Below are 14,745 nucleotides of genomic sequence, written 5' to 3'. Positions count from 1 at the left end.
TCCGTTCAAAAAGAGCCGTTCGTTCGTGAACGACACATCACCACACTGTAGTTCTCCACCATTGCGTATCGTGAGCTGGAGGAGCGTTCGTCCAACCTCTCATCCAAGTAAATGGCAGCGACGCATCATCCATCCGCTGAATGTCCCAAGGGAGGGAGGATAGTTTACGATGCAACAAGCGTTTGGGGAGCACATTCATTGAAACGCAATGAGTGTTTTTAAATTGTTGAGGGACTCTTGCTCCAGGGGAAATCTCAGCAGCGATGTCTCTGCTGTGTGTCAGAGGTGGGATATTTACCTTCTTCACTATGCTTATTATACTGTACACATCTGTCACATTAATCACATTGCACTCAGGAAAGTTGTCTGTAGGCTATTGGGGAGATGCGCATAGCCCGTTGAGTTGTCACGTTCCAGTCCAAACATGACCTGGGATGTGAGAAGGGAGCTATTCTATAACACATGTAGATGACATGTTGTCTTTATATGTAGATTATATTTTGGTTTTATATTTCATATTTGATTGATGATTAGGCCTTTGACTTTTGATTCCACTTTGGCTACCTTGCACCATATTGTCCTCTCTTGCTATATCTTACACTTTATGCCCTTGTGCTGATCTTCTCTCTAAACAATAATCATGATAGTGTGAATGAGTTGAGTAAACTACACTGTTGTTATCTTCTCAGTCTGTACTGTACTGTCCCTGGAAGACCCTCCACATAGTTCACCTAGATCCAGTCCACTTTGTACCGCTGGTCAACTAATCAGCAAAACCTCTGATTAGTGAATCAGGTGTGCTGGTGGTGGAATACATGATATGAACTGGTTAGGGGGAGGACAGGTTTGAGAAGGGAGAGACTAAATGGACTTTTCTGACCAACATCCCATTGACAGCCCGTCTGGCCAAAACCTGAAACTGACCCTAACCTTAACCATAACATTAACCAAACCTTTAAGCCTTAAAGGTAGTCTCATCATGGGTGTGATTCAGACTGTAGTTTCTCCCTGTGTCTCCAGTAAACCTCCTCTCATCATGGGTGTGATTCAGACTGTAGTTTCTCCATGTGTCTCCAGTAAACCTCCTCTCATCATGGGTGTGATTCAGACTGTAGTTTCTCCCTGTGTCTCCAGTAAACCTCCTCTCATCATGGGTGTGATTCAGACTGTAGTTTCTCCCTGTGTGTCCAGTAAACCTCCTCTCATCATGGGTGTGATTCAGACTGTAGTTTCTCCCTGTGTGTCCAGTAAACCTCCTCTCATCATGGGTGTGATTCAGACTGTAGTTTCTCCCTGTGTCTCCAGTAAACCTCCTCTCATCATGGGTGTGATTCAGACTGTAGTTTCTCCCTGTGTGTCCAGTAAACCTCCTCTCATCATGGGTGTGATTCAGACTGTAGTTTCTCCCTGTGTCTCCAGTAAACCTCCTCTCATCATGGGTGTGATTCAGACTGTAGTTTCTCCCTGTGTCTCCAGTAAACCTCCTCTCATCATGGGTGTGATTCAGACTGTAGTTTCTCCCTGTGTCTCCAGTAAACCTCCTCTCATCATGGGTGTGATTCAGACTGTAGTTTCTCCCTGTGTCTCCAGTAAACCTCCTCTCGTCATGGGTGTGATTCAGACTGTAGTTTCTCCCTGTGTCCAGTAAACCTCCTCTCATCATGGGTGTGATTCAGACTGTAGTTTCTCCCTGTGTCTCCAGTAAACCTCCTCTCATCATGGGTGTGATTCAGACTGTAGTTTCTCCCTGTGTCCAGTAAACCTCCTCTCATCATGGGTGTGATTCAGACTGTAGTTTCTCCATGTGTCTCCTGTAAACCTCCTCTCATCATGGGTGTGATTCAGACTGTAGTTTCTCCCTGTGTGTCCAGTAAACCTCCTCTCATCATGGGTGTGATTCAGACTGTAGTTTCTCCCTGTGTGTCCAGTAAACCTCCTCTCATCATGGGTGTGATTCAGACTGTAGTTTCTCCCTGTGTGTCCAGTAAACCTCCTCTCATCATGGGTGTGATTCAGACTGTAGTTTCTCCCTGTGTGTCCAGTAAACCTCCTCTCATCATGGGTGTGATTCAGACTGTAGTTTCTCCCTGTGTCTCCAGTAAACCTCCTCTCATCATGGGTGTGATTCAGACTGTAGTTTCTCCATGTGTCTCCAGTAAACCTCCTCTCATCATGGGTGTGATTCAGACTGTAGTTTCTCCCTGTGTCTCCAGTAAACCTCCTCTCATCATGGGTGTGATTCAGACTGTAGTTTCTCCCTGTGTCTCCAGTAAACCTCCTCTCATCATGGGTGTGATTCAGACTGTAGTTTCTCCCTGTGTCTCCAATAAACCTCCTCTCATCATGGGTGTGATTCAGACTGTAGTTTCTCCCTGTGTCTCCAGTAAACCTCCTCTCATCATGGGTGTGATTCAGACTGTAGTTTCTCCCTGTGTCTCCAGTAAACCTCCTCTCATCATGGGTGTGATTCAGACTGTAGTTTCTCCCTGTGTCTCCAGTAAACCTCCTCTCATCATGGGTGTGATTCAGACTGTAGTTTCTCCCTGTGTCTCCAGTAAACCTCCTCTCATCATGGGTGTGATTCAGACTGTAGTTTCTCCCTGTGTGTCCAGTAAACCTCCTCTCATCATTGGTGTGATTCAGACTGTAGTTTCTCCCTGTGTGTCCAGTAAACCTACTCTCATCATGGGTGTGATTCAGACTGTAGTTTCTCCCTGTGTCTCCAGTAAACCTCCTCTCATCATGGGTGTGGTTCAGACTGTAGTTTCTCCATGTGTCTCCTGTAAACCTCCTCTCATCATGGGTGTGATTCAGACTGTAGTTTCTCCCTGTGTGTCCAGTAAACCTCCTCTCATCATGGGTGTGATTCAGACTGTAGTTTCTCCCTGTGTGTCCAGTAAACCTCCTCTCATCATGGGTGTGATTCAGACTGTAGTTTCTCCCTGTGTGTCCAGTAAACCTCCTCTCATCATGGGTGTGATTCAGACTGTAGTTTCTCCCTGTGTGTCCAGTAAACCTCCTCTCATCATGGGTGTGATTCAGACTGTAGTTTCTCCCTGTGTCTCCAGTAAACCTCCTCTCATCATGGGTGTGATTCAGACTGTAGTTTCTCCATGTGTCTCCAGTAAACCTCCTCTCATCATGGGTGTGATTCAGACTGTAGTTTCTCCCTGTGTCTCCAGTAAACCTCCTCTCATCATGGGTGTGATTCAGACTGTAGTTTCTCCCTGTGTCTCCAGTAAACCTCCTCTCATCATGGGTGTGATTCAGACTGTAGTTTCTCCCTGTGTCTCCAATAAACCTCCTCTCATCATGGGTGTGATTCAGACTGTAGTTTCTCCCTGTGTCTCCAGTAAACCTCCTCTCATCATGGGTGTGATTCAGACTGTAGTTTCTCCCTGTGTCTCCAGTAAACCTCCTCTCATCATGGGTGTGATTCAGACTGTAGTTTCTCCCTGTGTCTCCAGTAAACCTCCTCTCATCATGGGTGTGATTCAGACTGTAGTTTCTCCCTGTGTCTCCAGTAAACCTCCTCTCATCATGGGTGTGATTCAGACTGTAGTTTCTCCCTGTGTGTCCAGTAAACCTCCTCTCATCATTGGTGTGATTCAGACTGTAGTTTCTCCCTGTGTGTCCAGTAAACCTCCTCTCATCATGGGTGTGATTCAGACTGTAGTTTCTCCCTGTGTCTCCAGTAAACCTCCTCTCATCATGGGTGTGATTCAGACTGTAGTTTCTCCCTGTTTACACCTCCAAGGTGCCCCCCCTCACACAGGAATACACACTCTGAGCCTACGAGGCGTTTCTAAAAATTCCACTTGTTTCGCTCACCTCATTCTTTATTTTTAAACTACGTTCGAGATGTGGTATCCACTCGGCTCGCTGCCTCTCAGATCAAAGGTGGGTCCATCTGCTCCGTTCCCGAAGTGTGGTTTCCCTGAGATCCCAAGTTAGAGGGATCCCTGGTGCACCATTTACTCAGGTCATCAGGAGCGGTCACCAAGTCAAGATTCACATCCCCATCGCCAAATGTGGTTAATTTCTTTAATATCAAATAAGGAGACAAACTTATCACACAAGTCAGAGTAATTCTGAAACTAAATCTTTATTTACTTATTAATACGGGAGCAGGTCAAAACAACACACATATATAAAGTGAATCGATTGAGTGCTCTACGATAATGATGGCTGGTCGACGAATCACCCCCAGATGATTCATTGAGAGAGATGAATCACCCCCAGATGATTCGTTGAGAGATGAACCACCCCCAGATGATTCGTTGAGAGCCCCGAGACAAAAGTACAAAGGTCTTTTACAGCCAAGATACACCCCTTTCAACCTACAAGACCAACAACAGATGTATAGAACGGGTCACAAGGTTAAGATTTGTATGAAAGATACTTATAATTCTCAGCAGACAGTATCTGCTGTAAAAACAGTACTCTTTGTGTAGAGACCAGGGTCTGGCCCTGGGGTCATCTCTCCCTGGTACCATATAGAACAGAAACATTAACTCATGCTCTGGAATGCGGTCCCTTTAGGTTTTATCACCCAAAAGACATTGTAAATCTCCTCTCAGTGTTTTCTCCCAGAGGCCCATCCTCAGTAGAACACAGACACAATAGTTATAAGAACCCTCTATTCTGTTGCATAAAACAACCATTTGATGCAATAAAAGTATTATAACATAATCTTGAAATTTTGCTCTCAGTGTCCACTGAAAGTTGACTAGTAACAACAACTGGGACCTAAAAGACACCCACCATGAGACCCACTAAATCTGCCCAAGAAGAGGCAAACAAAAGCAAAACCCACACCAAACTTAAAGACAGGAAGTAAACCAAAAAGGTGGAGCAACTAAAGGTGTTGACTCTCCACATGTATCAAGACAACTGGAGCACTGGGCCAGACACTCTTAAATAGAACCTGGACCAGCTCAGGTGAAACACCTTCCCACTAACGAGATGGACAAGCCGGTGTAACACATACTGACTAACAGAAATGGAAAAACCAAAGACTATAACAACTTAAGAGAATGCTTACCACCAACAGAAAACAACTCACATTTCACATTATAATCAACTACAATGCTTCACCTTCACCAATATAAACATGGTGTCTACTGGCTGACAACAATAAAAATATTTTTTTTTTTTCCCTCACTAGCTTCTAGAACTCTCGTCTTCCTAAAACTCACTAGCTTCTAGAACACTCGTCCCCTTGGAACGAGTCCAAATAAAACTCATCTCCAATACTGAAGAACGTGCAGTCAAAATAAATTCTGATCCATGGCAACTCACTGCCTAAACGCAAAACTTTTTGACTGCCCACCCTTGAGACAATCAGCAACCAAGTTGTCCTTAACACAGACATTTGAGAATGAGAATTAACCCTGATATTCTAAAAGCAGGGCAACAATGTCAATATAATTGTACCCAAAAATGGTTAGTTGGTTGCATTAATAATAATCATTACCAAATCTTACATGAAATGTAAATATTAAATATTTGGTTGCATAATCTTATTTTCAACGGCTTTTCAATTACATTTTGCTAGGTGGGATAGCCCCAATGTCAAAACACAGTTTTATCGTGTCTAAATCAATAACCAATATGCAGAGTTTGTGATACATTGAAAACCTAAACAAAAAATGTGCTATATACACAAAAATCTGCTACAATAATCATATTACTTGTATTTTTTTAAAACAAGCTCCTTATAAACTGCACAAGCACCAAAAACTGTTGTTTTGACAAGTAGCAATAAATCACTGATATCGATTAGGGGGGAAATCAGGTTGTACGTGATGTTGAAACTAACACAACTAAAAAAAACACATGGAAATGGGAGATATATTTTACCTCACTGATTAGAGGTCAACCTGCAGAAGACAGTCAGCCACATTTTGGAGAGATACATTTAAATGTAGGGGTCGCTAAACAAAGGAACACAACACTTATTTGTCATAACTCATCGATAACGTGTTGAAATCAATTGTGCCGAGAGGAGGGAGATGAGATTGCACGTCCTGTTAAAACTAACAGCTCAAAAACCACACGGAATCTGGGAATAATGTGTACATCACTGGTTAGAGGACAATTTGTAGAAAACAGCTAGCTACATTTTGAAGTGTTGCATTTTGATTCAAGTGGGTCACCAACGTGGTAAGTGTAACAACTCTTTTTTTGTTAGTCACTTTTTGTTAAATCACATAAATAGTAACTCTTCCATTTCAGAGCCTGGATTTTCCCCCTGAGGCTAATATCCATATCATGTTGAAATCAATAGAACAGGGGACAAACGTTTAGGGTTCTACATTGTGACATCATTAAAATACTCCTACTACAATGTTAAAACATTCTACATTGTGACATTAATTCATTGATATCATGAAACAACTCCATGTATTTTCTGATGTTTGATCAGACATCTATTATCAGAGTATCTCTTGTCACATTAACCACAGCCAAAATATTTCTCTCCTGTGTGTGTTCTCTTGTGTTGAGTCAGATGTGCAGATCGACCAAAACTCTTCCCACATTGATCACAGCTATAAGGTTTCTCTCCTGAATGTATTCTCTGGTGTATAGTCAGCTGGCCAGATTGACCAAAACTCTTCCCACATTGACCACAGCTATAAGGTTTCTCTCCTGTGTGCGTTCTCTGGTGCATTGTCAGATAGCTAGATTGACTAAAACTCTTCCCACATTGACCACAGATATAAGGTTTCTCTCCTGTGTGCATTCTCTGATGAATTTTAATGCCTGCTGGGGAGGTGAATCTCTTCCCACAGTCAGAGCAGCAGTGAGTTCTCTTCACTGTGGATCTCTGCAGGTGTTTATTGAGGTGTTCTGATCTGGAGAGACTCTCCTCTGCCTCTTCAGCATCACGAGGTTGTTGAGGCTCCCCAGAGGATCCACGATAGGTAAGTATCTCTCCTGTGTGAACAACAAAGTCAGACAGATGATTAAAGGCCCACAACAGCGGTAATCCACTGTAAAAGGTGATGCCAACAGCGTAGCCATGATGTTGTACAACAATTGACGTCTGTAATGAATGTTAAAATTATTTGACAATTGTCTTAAAATGACTTCTTTTCACATTAGTAGTAACATCGATGATTGTAGGCTATAAATAAGATATTCATGTTGTTGAAATCCTAAGCAGTGTGCCAGACGACTTTTGGTCTCCAATATAGGCCCCTTTCTGTGTTTGCTAAAATTGCGGCACGAGGGCAATTTGATTGCAGAAACTCCTCCCTGCTAATGAGGAAACCGAAAGTTATGGATGTACTATATCTGCCTGGAGCAAAAATGGTGAGCAAAGATTTTAGTTTTTCACAATGTATTCTGAATGTGAATGGGGGAAACTCAGGGGAGTAACCTCCATTTCCAGGTTGGTTATGAGTGCATTTCACACTACTTTGGATTATAATTGTAAGGCTCATTTGAATGTCCTGCTTAATATAATGTTTGCTACAGTATTATGAATTATGTGTAATTATTGAAGAACCGTGTTAATGACAGTATCCATTTGGGTGTTGTCAATAAAGTTAAGTTTACAGATGGGCTGTGTACAGCTGCAGCGATCGGTAAGCTGCTCAGATAGCTGATGCTTAAAGTTAGTGAGGGAGATATAAGTCTCCAACTTGATTTTTGCAATTCGTTCCAGTGATTGGCAGCAGAGAACTGGAAGGAAATGCAGCCAAAGTAGGTATTGGCTTTGGGGATGACCAGTGAGATATACCTCCTGGAGCGCGTGCTATGGGTGGGTGTTGCTATGGTGACCAGTGAGTGAAGGCGGCCTAGCAAAGACTTATAGATGACCTGGAGCCAGTGGGTTTGGCGACGAATATGTAGCGAGGGCCAGCCGATGAGAGCATACAGGTCACAGTGGTGGGTGGTATATGGGGCTTTGGTGACAAAACGGATGGAACTGTGATAGACTGCATCCAGTTTGCTGAGTCAAGTGTTGGAGGCTATTTTGAAAATGACATCGCCGAAGTCAAGGATCGGTAGGATAGTCAGTTTTACGAGAGTATGTTTGGCAACGTGAGTGAAAGAGGCTTTGTTTGCGAAATAGGAAGCCGATTCTAGATTTAATTTTGGATTGGAGATGCTTAATATTAGTCTGGAAGGAGAGTTTGCAGTCTAGCCAGACACCTAGGTATTTTTTGTTGTCCACATATTCTAAGTCAGAAACGTCCAGAGTAGCGATGCTGGACGGGTGGGTAGTGATCGGTTGAAGAGCATACATTTAGTTTTACTAGCGTTTAAGAGCAGTTGGAGGCCACGGGTGGAGTGTTGTATGGCATTGAAGCTCGTTTGGAGGATTGTTAACAGTGTCCAAAGGGCCAGATGTATACAGAATGGTGTCATCTGCGTAGAGGTGGATCAAGGAATCACACGCAGCAAGAGCAACATCGTTGAACAGAGAAAAGAATCGGTCCGAGAATTGAACACTGCGGAACCTCCATAGAGACTGCCAGAGGTCCGGACAACTGGCCCTCCGATTTGACACACTGAACTCTGTCTGAGAAGTAGTTGGTGAACCAGGCGAGTCAGTCATTTGAGAAACGAAGGCTGTTGAGTCTGCCAATAAGAATACGGTGATTGACAAAGTCGAAAGCCTTGGCCAGGTTGATGAAGACAGCTGCACAGTACTGTCTTTTATCGATGGCGGTTATGATATCATTTAGTACCTTGAGCGTGGCTGAGGTGCACCTGTGACCAGCTAGGAAAGTGGATTACACAGCAGAGAAGGTACGGATTCAAAATGGTCAGTGATCTGTTTGTTAACTTGACTTTCGAAGACTTTAGAACGGCAGGGCAGGATGGATATAGGTCTGTAATAGTTTGGGTCTAGAGTGTCAGCCCCTTTGAAGAGGGGGATGACCGCGGAAGCGTTCCAATCTTTAGGAATCTTGGACGATACTAAAGAGAGGTTGAACAGACTAGTAATGGGGTTGCCACAATGGCGGCGGATAATTTTAGAAAGAGAGGGTCCAGATTGTCTAGCCCAGCTGATTTGTACGGGTCCAGGTTTTGCAACTCTTTCAGAACATCAGCTATCTGGATTTGGGTGAAGGAGAAGATGGGGAGGCTTGGGGAAGTAGCTGCGGGGAGCTGTTGGCCGGGGTTGGGGTAGCCAGGAGGAAAGCATGGCCAGCCGTAGAGAATTGCTTCTTGAAATTCTCGATTATCGTGGAGTTATTGGTGGTGACAGTGTTTCCTAGCCTCAGTGCAGTGGGCAGCTGGGAAGAGGTGCTCTTATTCTCCATGGACTTTACAGTGTCCCAAAACTTTTTGGAGTTAGAGCTACAGGATGCAAATTTCTGTTTGAAAAAGCTAGCCTTTGCTTTCCTAACTGACTGTGTGTATTGGTTCCTGACTCTCTGAAAGTTGCATATCGCGGAGACTATTCTATGTTTTTGTGCTGGTCGAGGGCAGTCAGGTCTGGAGTGAACGAAGGGCTATATCTGTTCTTAGTTCTACATTTTTTGAAAGGGGCATGCTTATTTGAGGTGGTGAGGAAATTACAATTAAAGAACAACCAGGCATCCCCTACTGACGGGATGAGGTCATTATCCTTCCAGGATACCCGGGCCAGGTCGATTAGAAAGGCCTGCTTGCAGAAGTGTTTTAGGGAGCGTTTGACAGTGATGAGGGGTGGTCGTTTGACCGCAAACCCATAACGGATGCAGGTAATGAGACAGTAATCGCTGAGATCCTGATTGAAAACAGCAGAAGTATTTGGAGGGCAAGTTGGTCAGGATAATATCTATGAGGGTGCTCATGTTTACAGATTTAGGGTTGTACCTGGTGGGTTCCTTGATAATTTGTGTGAGATTGAGGGCATCTAGCTTGAATTGTAGGACAGCCGGGGTGTTAACCTCACTAGGGTAGGGGGCACTATTTTCACCTCCGGATGAAAAGCGTGCCAAAGTAAACTTGGTAGATTTGGATAGAAAACACTCTACAGTTTCCAAAACTGTTAAAATAATGTCTGAGTATAACAGAACTGATATGACAGGTGAAAACCTGAGAAAAATCCATCCAGGAAGTGGGATTTGTTGTTGTTGTTGTAGTGTTCCATTGACTGCCTTTACAGATTCCATTGACTTAGGTCTCAAATTGCACTTCCTATGGCTTCCACTAGATGTCAACAGTCTTTAGAAATGGTTTCAGGCTTGTATTCTGAAAAATGAGAGTGTAAGACCACTCTGAATGAGTAGACCATTCAGTGTCCCATAGATTTTTCATGCTCGAGATCGACAGCGCGCCTTTCTTGTTTACCTTTTATACTGAAGACGTTATTGTCCGGTTGAAATGTTATCTATTATTTAGGCTAAAAACAACCTGAGGATTGATTATCAACATCGTTTGACATGTTTCTATGAACTTTACTGATACTTTTCTGATTTTTCGTCTGGCTGTTGTGATTGCCTTTGAGCCTGTGGATTACTGAACAAAACGCATGAACAAAACGGAGGTTTTTGGATATAAAGAGTGACTTTACCGAACACAACGAACATTTATTGAGTAAATGGGAGTCTTGCGAGTGCAACGATATGAAGATCATCAAAAGTAAGTGATTCATTTTATCGCTATTTCTGACTTGTGTAACTCCTCTACTTGGCTGGTAACTGTTTGTAATGATTTGTCTGCTGGGCGCTGTTCTCAGATAATCGCATGGTATGCTTTCACGGTAAAGCTTTTTTGAAATCTGACACCGTGGTTTGATTAACAAGAAGTTAATCTTTAAACCGATGTATAACACTTGTATGTTTTATGAATTCTTATAATGAGTATTTCTGTTTTTGAATTTGGCGCTCTGCAATTTCACTGGATGTTTGCCATGTGGGACGGTAGCATCCCACACCCCCTAGAGAGGTTAAGCATATCCCAGTTTAGGTCACCTAACAGAACGAACTCTGAAGATAGATGGGGGCCAATCAATTCACATATGGTGTCCAGGGCACAGCTGGGAGCTGAGGGGGGTCTATAACAGGCGGCAACAGTGAGAGACTTATTTCTGGAGAGATTCATTTTTTTAAATAGAAGCTCAAACTGTTTGGGCTTAGACCTGGAAAGTATGATAGAACTTTGCAACTCCTCTCATTTTGATGGAAAATGTTGTATTTGGGGATGGAAATTTCATAATTTTTGGTGACCTTCCAAAGCCAGGATTGAGACACGGCAAGGACATCAAGGTTGGCGGAGTGTGCTAAAGCAGTGAGTAAAACAAACTTAGGGAGGAGGCTTCTGATGTTAACATGCATGAAACCAAGCCTTTTACGGTTACAGAAGTCAACAAATGACAGCGCCTGGGGACACACAGGGCCTGGGATAACCTCTACATCACCAGAGGAGTAGGATGAGGGTACGGCTAAAGGCTTTCAGAACTGGTCGGCTCCCTCCAGTCAGGTTACGTTGATGACTGGCTCCCTCCGGTCAGATTACGTTGACGACTGGCTCCCTCCGGTCAGTTCACGTTGACGACTGGCTCCCTCCGGTCAGGTCACGTTGACGACTGGCTCCCTCCGGTCAGGTTACGTTGACGACTGGCTCCCTCCTGTCAGGTTACGTTGACGACTGGCTCCGTCCGGTCAGGTTACGTTGATGACTGGCTCCCTCCGGTCAGGTTACGTTGACGACTGGCTCCCTCCGGTCAGGTCACGTTGACGACTGGCTCCCTCCGGTCAGGTCACGTTGACGACTGGCTCCCTCCTGTCAGGTTACGTTGACGACTGGCTCCGTCCGGTCAGGTTACGTTGACGACTGGCTCCGTCCGGTCAGGTTACGTTGACGACTGGCTCCCTCCGGTCAGGTTACGTTGACGACTGGCTCCGTCCGGTCAGGTTACGTTGACGACTGGCTCCGTCCGGTCAGGTTACGTTGACGACTGGCTCCGTCCGGTCAGGTTACGTTGACGACTGGCTCCGTCCGGTCAGGTTACGTTGACGACTGGCTCCCTCCGGTCAGGTTACGTTGACGACTGGCTCCCTCCGGTCAGGTTACGTTGACGACTGGCTCCCTCCGGTCAGGTTACGTTGACGACTGGCTCCCTCCGGTCAGGTTACGTTGACGACTGGCTCCCTCCGATCAGGTTACGTTGACGACTGGCTCCCTCCGGTCAGGTTACGTTGACGACTGGCTCCCTCCGGTCAGGTTACGTTGACGACTGGCTCCCTCCGGTCAGGTTACGTTGACGACTGGCTCCCTCCGGTCAGGTTACGTTGACGACTGGCTCCGTCCGGTCAGGTTACGTTGACGACTGGCTCCGTCCGGTCAGGTTACGTTGACGACTGGCTCCGTCCGGTCAGGTTACGTTGACGACTGGCTCCGTCCGGTCAGGTTACGTTGACGACTGGCTCCCTCCGGTCAGGTTACGTTGACGACTGGCTCCCTCCGGTCAGGTTACGTTGACGACTGGCTCCCTCCGGTCAGGTTACGTTGACGACTGGCTCCCTCCGGTCAGGTTACGTTGACGACTGGCTCCCTCCGATCAGGTTACGTTGACGACTGGCTCCCTCCGGTCAGGTTACGTTGACGACTGGCTCCCTCCGGTCAGGTTACGTTGACGACTGGCTCCCTCCGGTCAGGTTACGTTGACGACTGGCTCCCTCCGGTCAGGTTACGTTGACGACTGGCTCCCTCCGGTCAGGTTACGTTGACGACTGGCTCCCTCCTGTCAGGTTACGTTGACGACTGGCTCCCTCCAGTCAGGTTACGTTGATGACTGGCTCCCTCTAGTCAGGTTATAGTGATGACTGGCTCCCTCCAGTCATTTGTGTGTTTTAATTATTTAATCAAATAGCATGCTTAAAGCATCAGACAAGTTCAGTACATATAGTTGATTGTATAAAAACACATGGGGCGATTTGTAGAAAGAACAGATGACTCTTGGTTGACTAAGATTTATTTTAGTTGGGGACAGCACTAGAACATGATTTTGGGGCTCCCGAGTGGCGCAGCGGACACTGCATCTCAGTGCTTGAGGCTTCACTACAGACGCCCTGGTTCAAATCCAGGCTGTATCACAACCGGCCGTGATTTGGAGTCCCATAGGGCGGCGCACAATTGGCCCAGCGTTGTCCGTGGTAGGCAGTCATTTTTAAATAAGAATTTGTTCTTAACTGACTTGCCTAGTTAAATAAAGGTTACATTTAAATACATTTAAAAAATTGAGTTTCATGACAATCCATTTTTTACAAATCCGGCAAGGCACCAATTTTGAGAAGGGTTTAAAACAAAGGTTTCAAACCAAATCATGAATGTAATTGAATCTAGGTATGTCTTGCCTTTAATGTAATGGCATGATAAAAATTGGCTGAATATTATACAATGACTTATCAACAGCTCTAATAATTTGCCTCCACCGGAAATCTACACTGGCAGTTATAGAATATACTATATAGCCTAGAAACCTGGTTAAACTATCATTATGACATCCTGGATGAATTCTAGAATATACTATATAGCCTAGAAACGTGGTTAAACTATCATTATGACATCATGGATGAATTCTAGAATATACTATATAGCCTAGAAACCTGGTTAAACTATCATTATGACATCATGGATGAATTCTAGAATATACTATATAGCCTAGAAACCTGGTTAAACTATCATTATGACATCATGGATGAATTCTAGAATATACTATACATCCTAGAAATCTGGTTAAACTATCATTATGACATCATGGATGAATTCTAGAATATACTATATATCCTAGAAAACTGGTTAAACTATCATTATGACATCGTGGATGAATAAATCTGAGTGGTTACACTCCTCCTTCCCCCATCCCTCAGCTGTTTACCAAACCAAGCCTCTGGGCAGCCATTTTGTTACTGTTGAAAAAACCCACACAACCCAGCAATCTGCAGATCATACAATAACAAAGCTGTCATTCCACCACTGTTTTGGTTATAAGATGATTATGGGGTTGGGGAAATGTAACTACTTTCAAATTCATAGACAGACCTATGGATGCAAGGACTGACCATCCATGATATCAACATTATAGTTTTAACCATGTTGAGGCTATACAGTGTTGATTTACATCAATACTGTATAGTTTACTCCAATGTTTCTAGACATTGGAGTAAAAAAAAGCTTATTTGGGGTTCTGATGGGGTACAACAGTTGAACTAAGCTCATGAGGCATGTGTTATATTCTTCAACAATCAATGGCTATAAATTAATAATTTAAAAGTCACAATATGGATGTAGCTATTGCATATTTCTGCTTTAACACCAAACATCAGTTCAACAACTGCAGAGTTTGTGCCTCTGTATTTAAGACAGTACTTACTGGTGTTAATCAGGGCCCGGTTATCTTTAGAACCATTGGACGCCTTAAGATGCGTTTGGGAAACCGGGCCCAGATGTCCAGTTTCCTCCTCTTCTTCCTCCTCCTTTATCGATGTAACAGTCATCTCCCCCTCTTCCTCTTTCACTCCATAAACTGCATCCTCCTCTTCTTTTACTGTAACATCCTCCTCTTTCACTCTGAACGCGTCTTTTTCTTCTTTCACAGTAACGGCCTCACCCTCTACTTCTTGTTTTACTGTGATATTCTCTTCTTTAGCAGGAGGAGAGTAGCTCAGTGGCCGCATGGTTGGGAATGTTAGCTAGCTAGGCTAATGCTAACTTAACCAGCCCGCTAGCTGAATAATAACAACAACACCGTAAATATGAAATTAAATCTGATAACTAACTAGACGACAGAAGTGG

At 44.2% G+C, this 14,745-nt stretch overlaps 1 protein-coding gene across 1 annotated transcript in view; it reads left to right on the top strand.

Annotated features, from left to right (window-relative positions):
* The window catches only part of LOC115149597 (NACHT, LRR and PYD domains-containing protein 12-like), a gene marked incomplete at both ends in the record, with an annotated part of 397,095 nt that overhangs the window by 111,903 nt on the left and 270,447 nt on the right, over nucleotides 1–14,745 (top strand). The window lies entirely within an intron of this gene.

Source organism: Salmo trutta, chromosome 15 (assembly GCF_901001165.1).
Source record: "Salmo trutta chromosome 15, fSalTru1.1, whole genome shotgun sequence".
NCBI classification, from domain to species: Eukaryota; Metazoa; Chordata; class Actinopteri; order Salmoniformes; family Salmonidae; genus Salmo; species Salmo trutta.
Note: the sequence above shows the minus strand (reverse complement) of the source record. Positions and strands in the feature narration are given on the sequence as shown.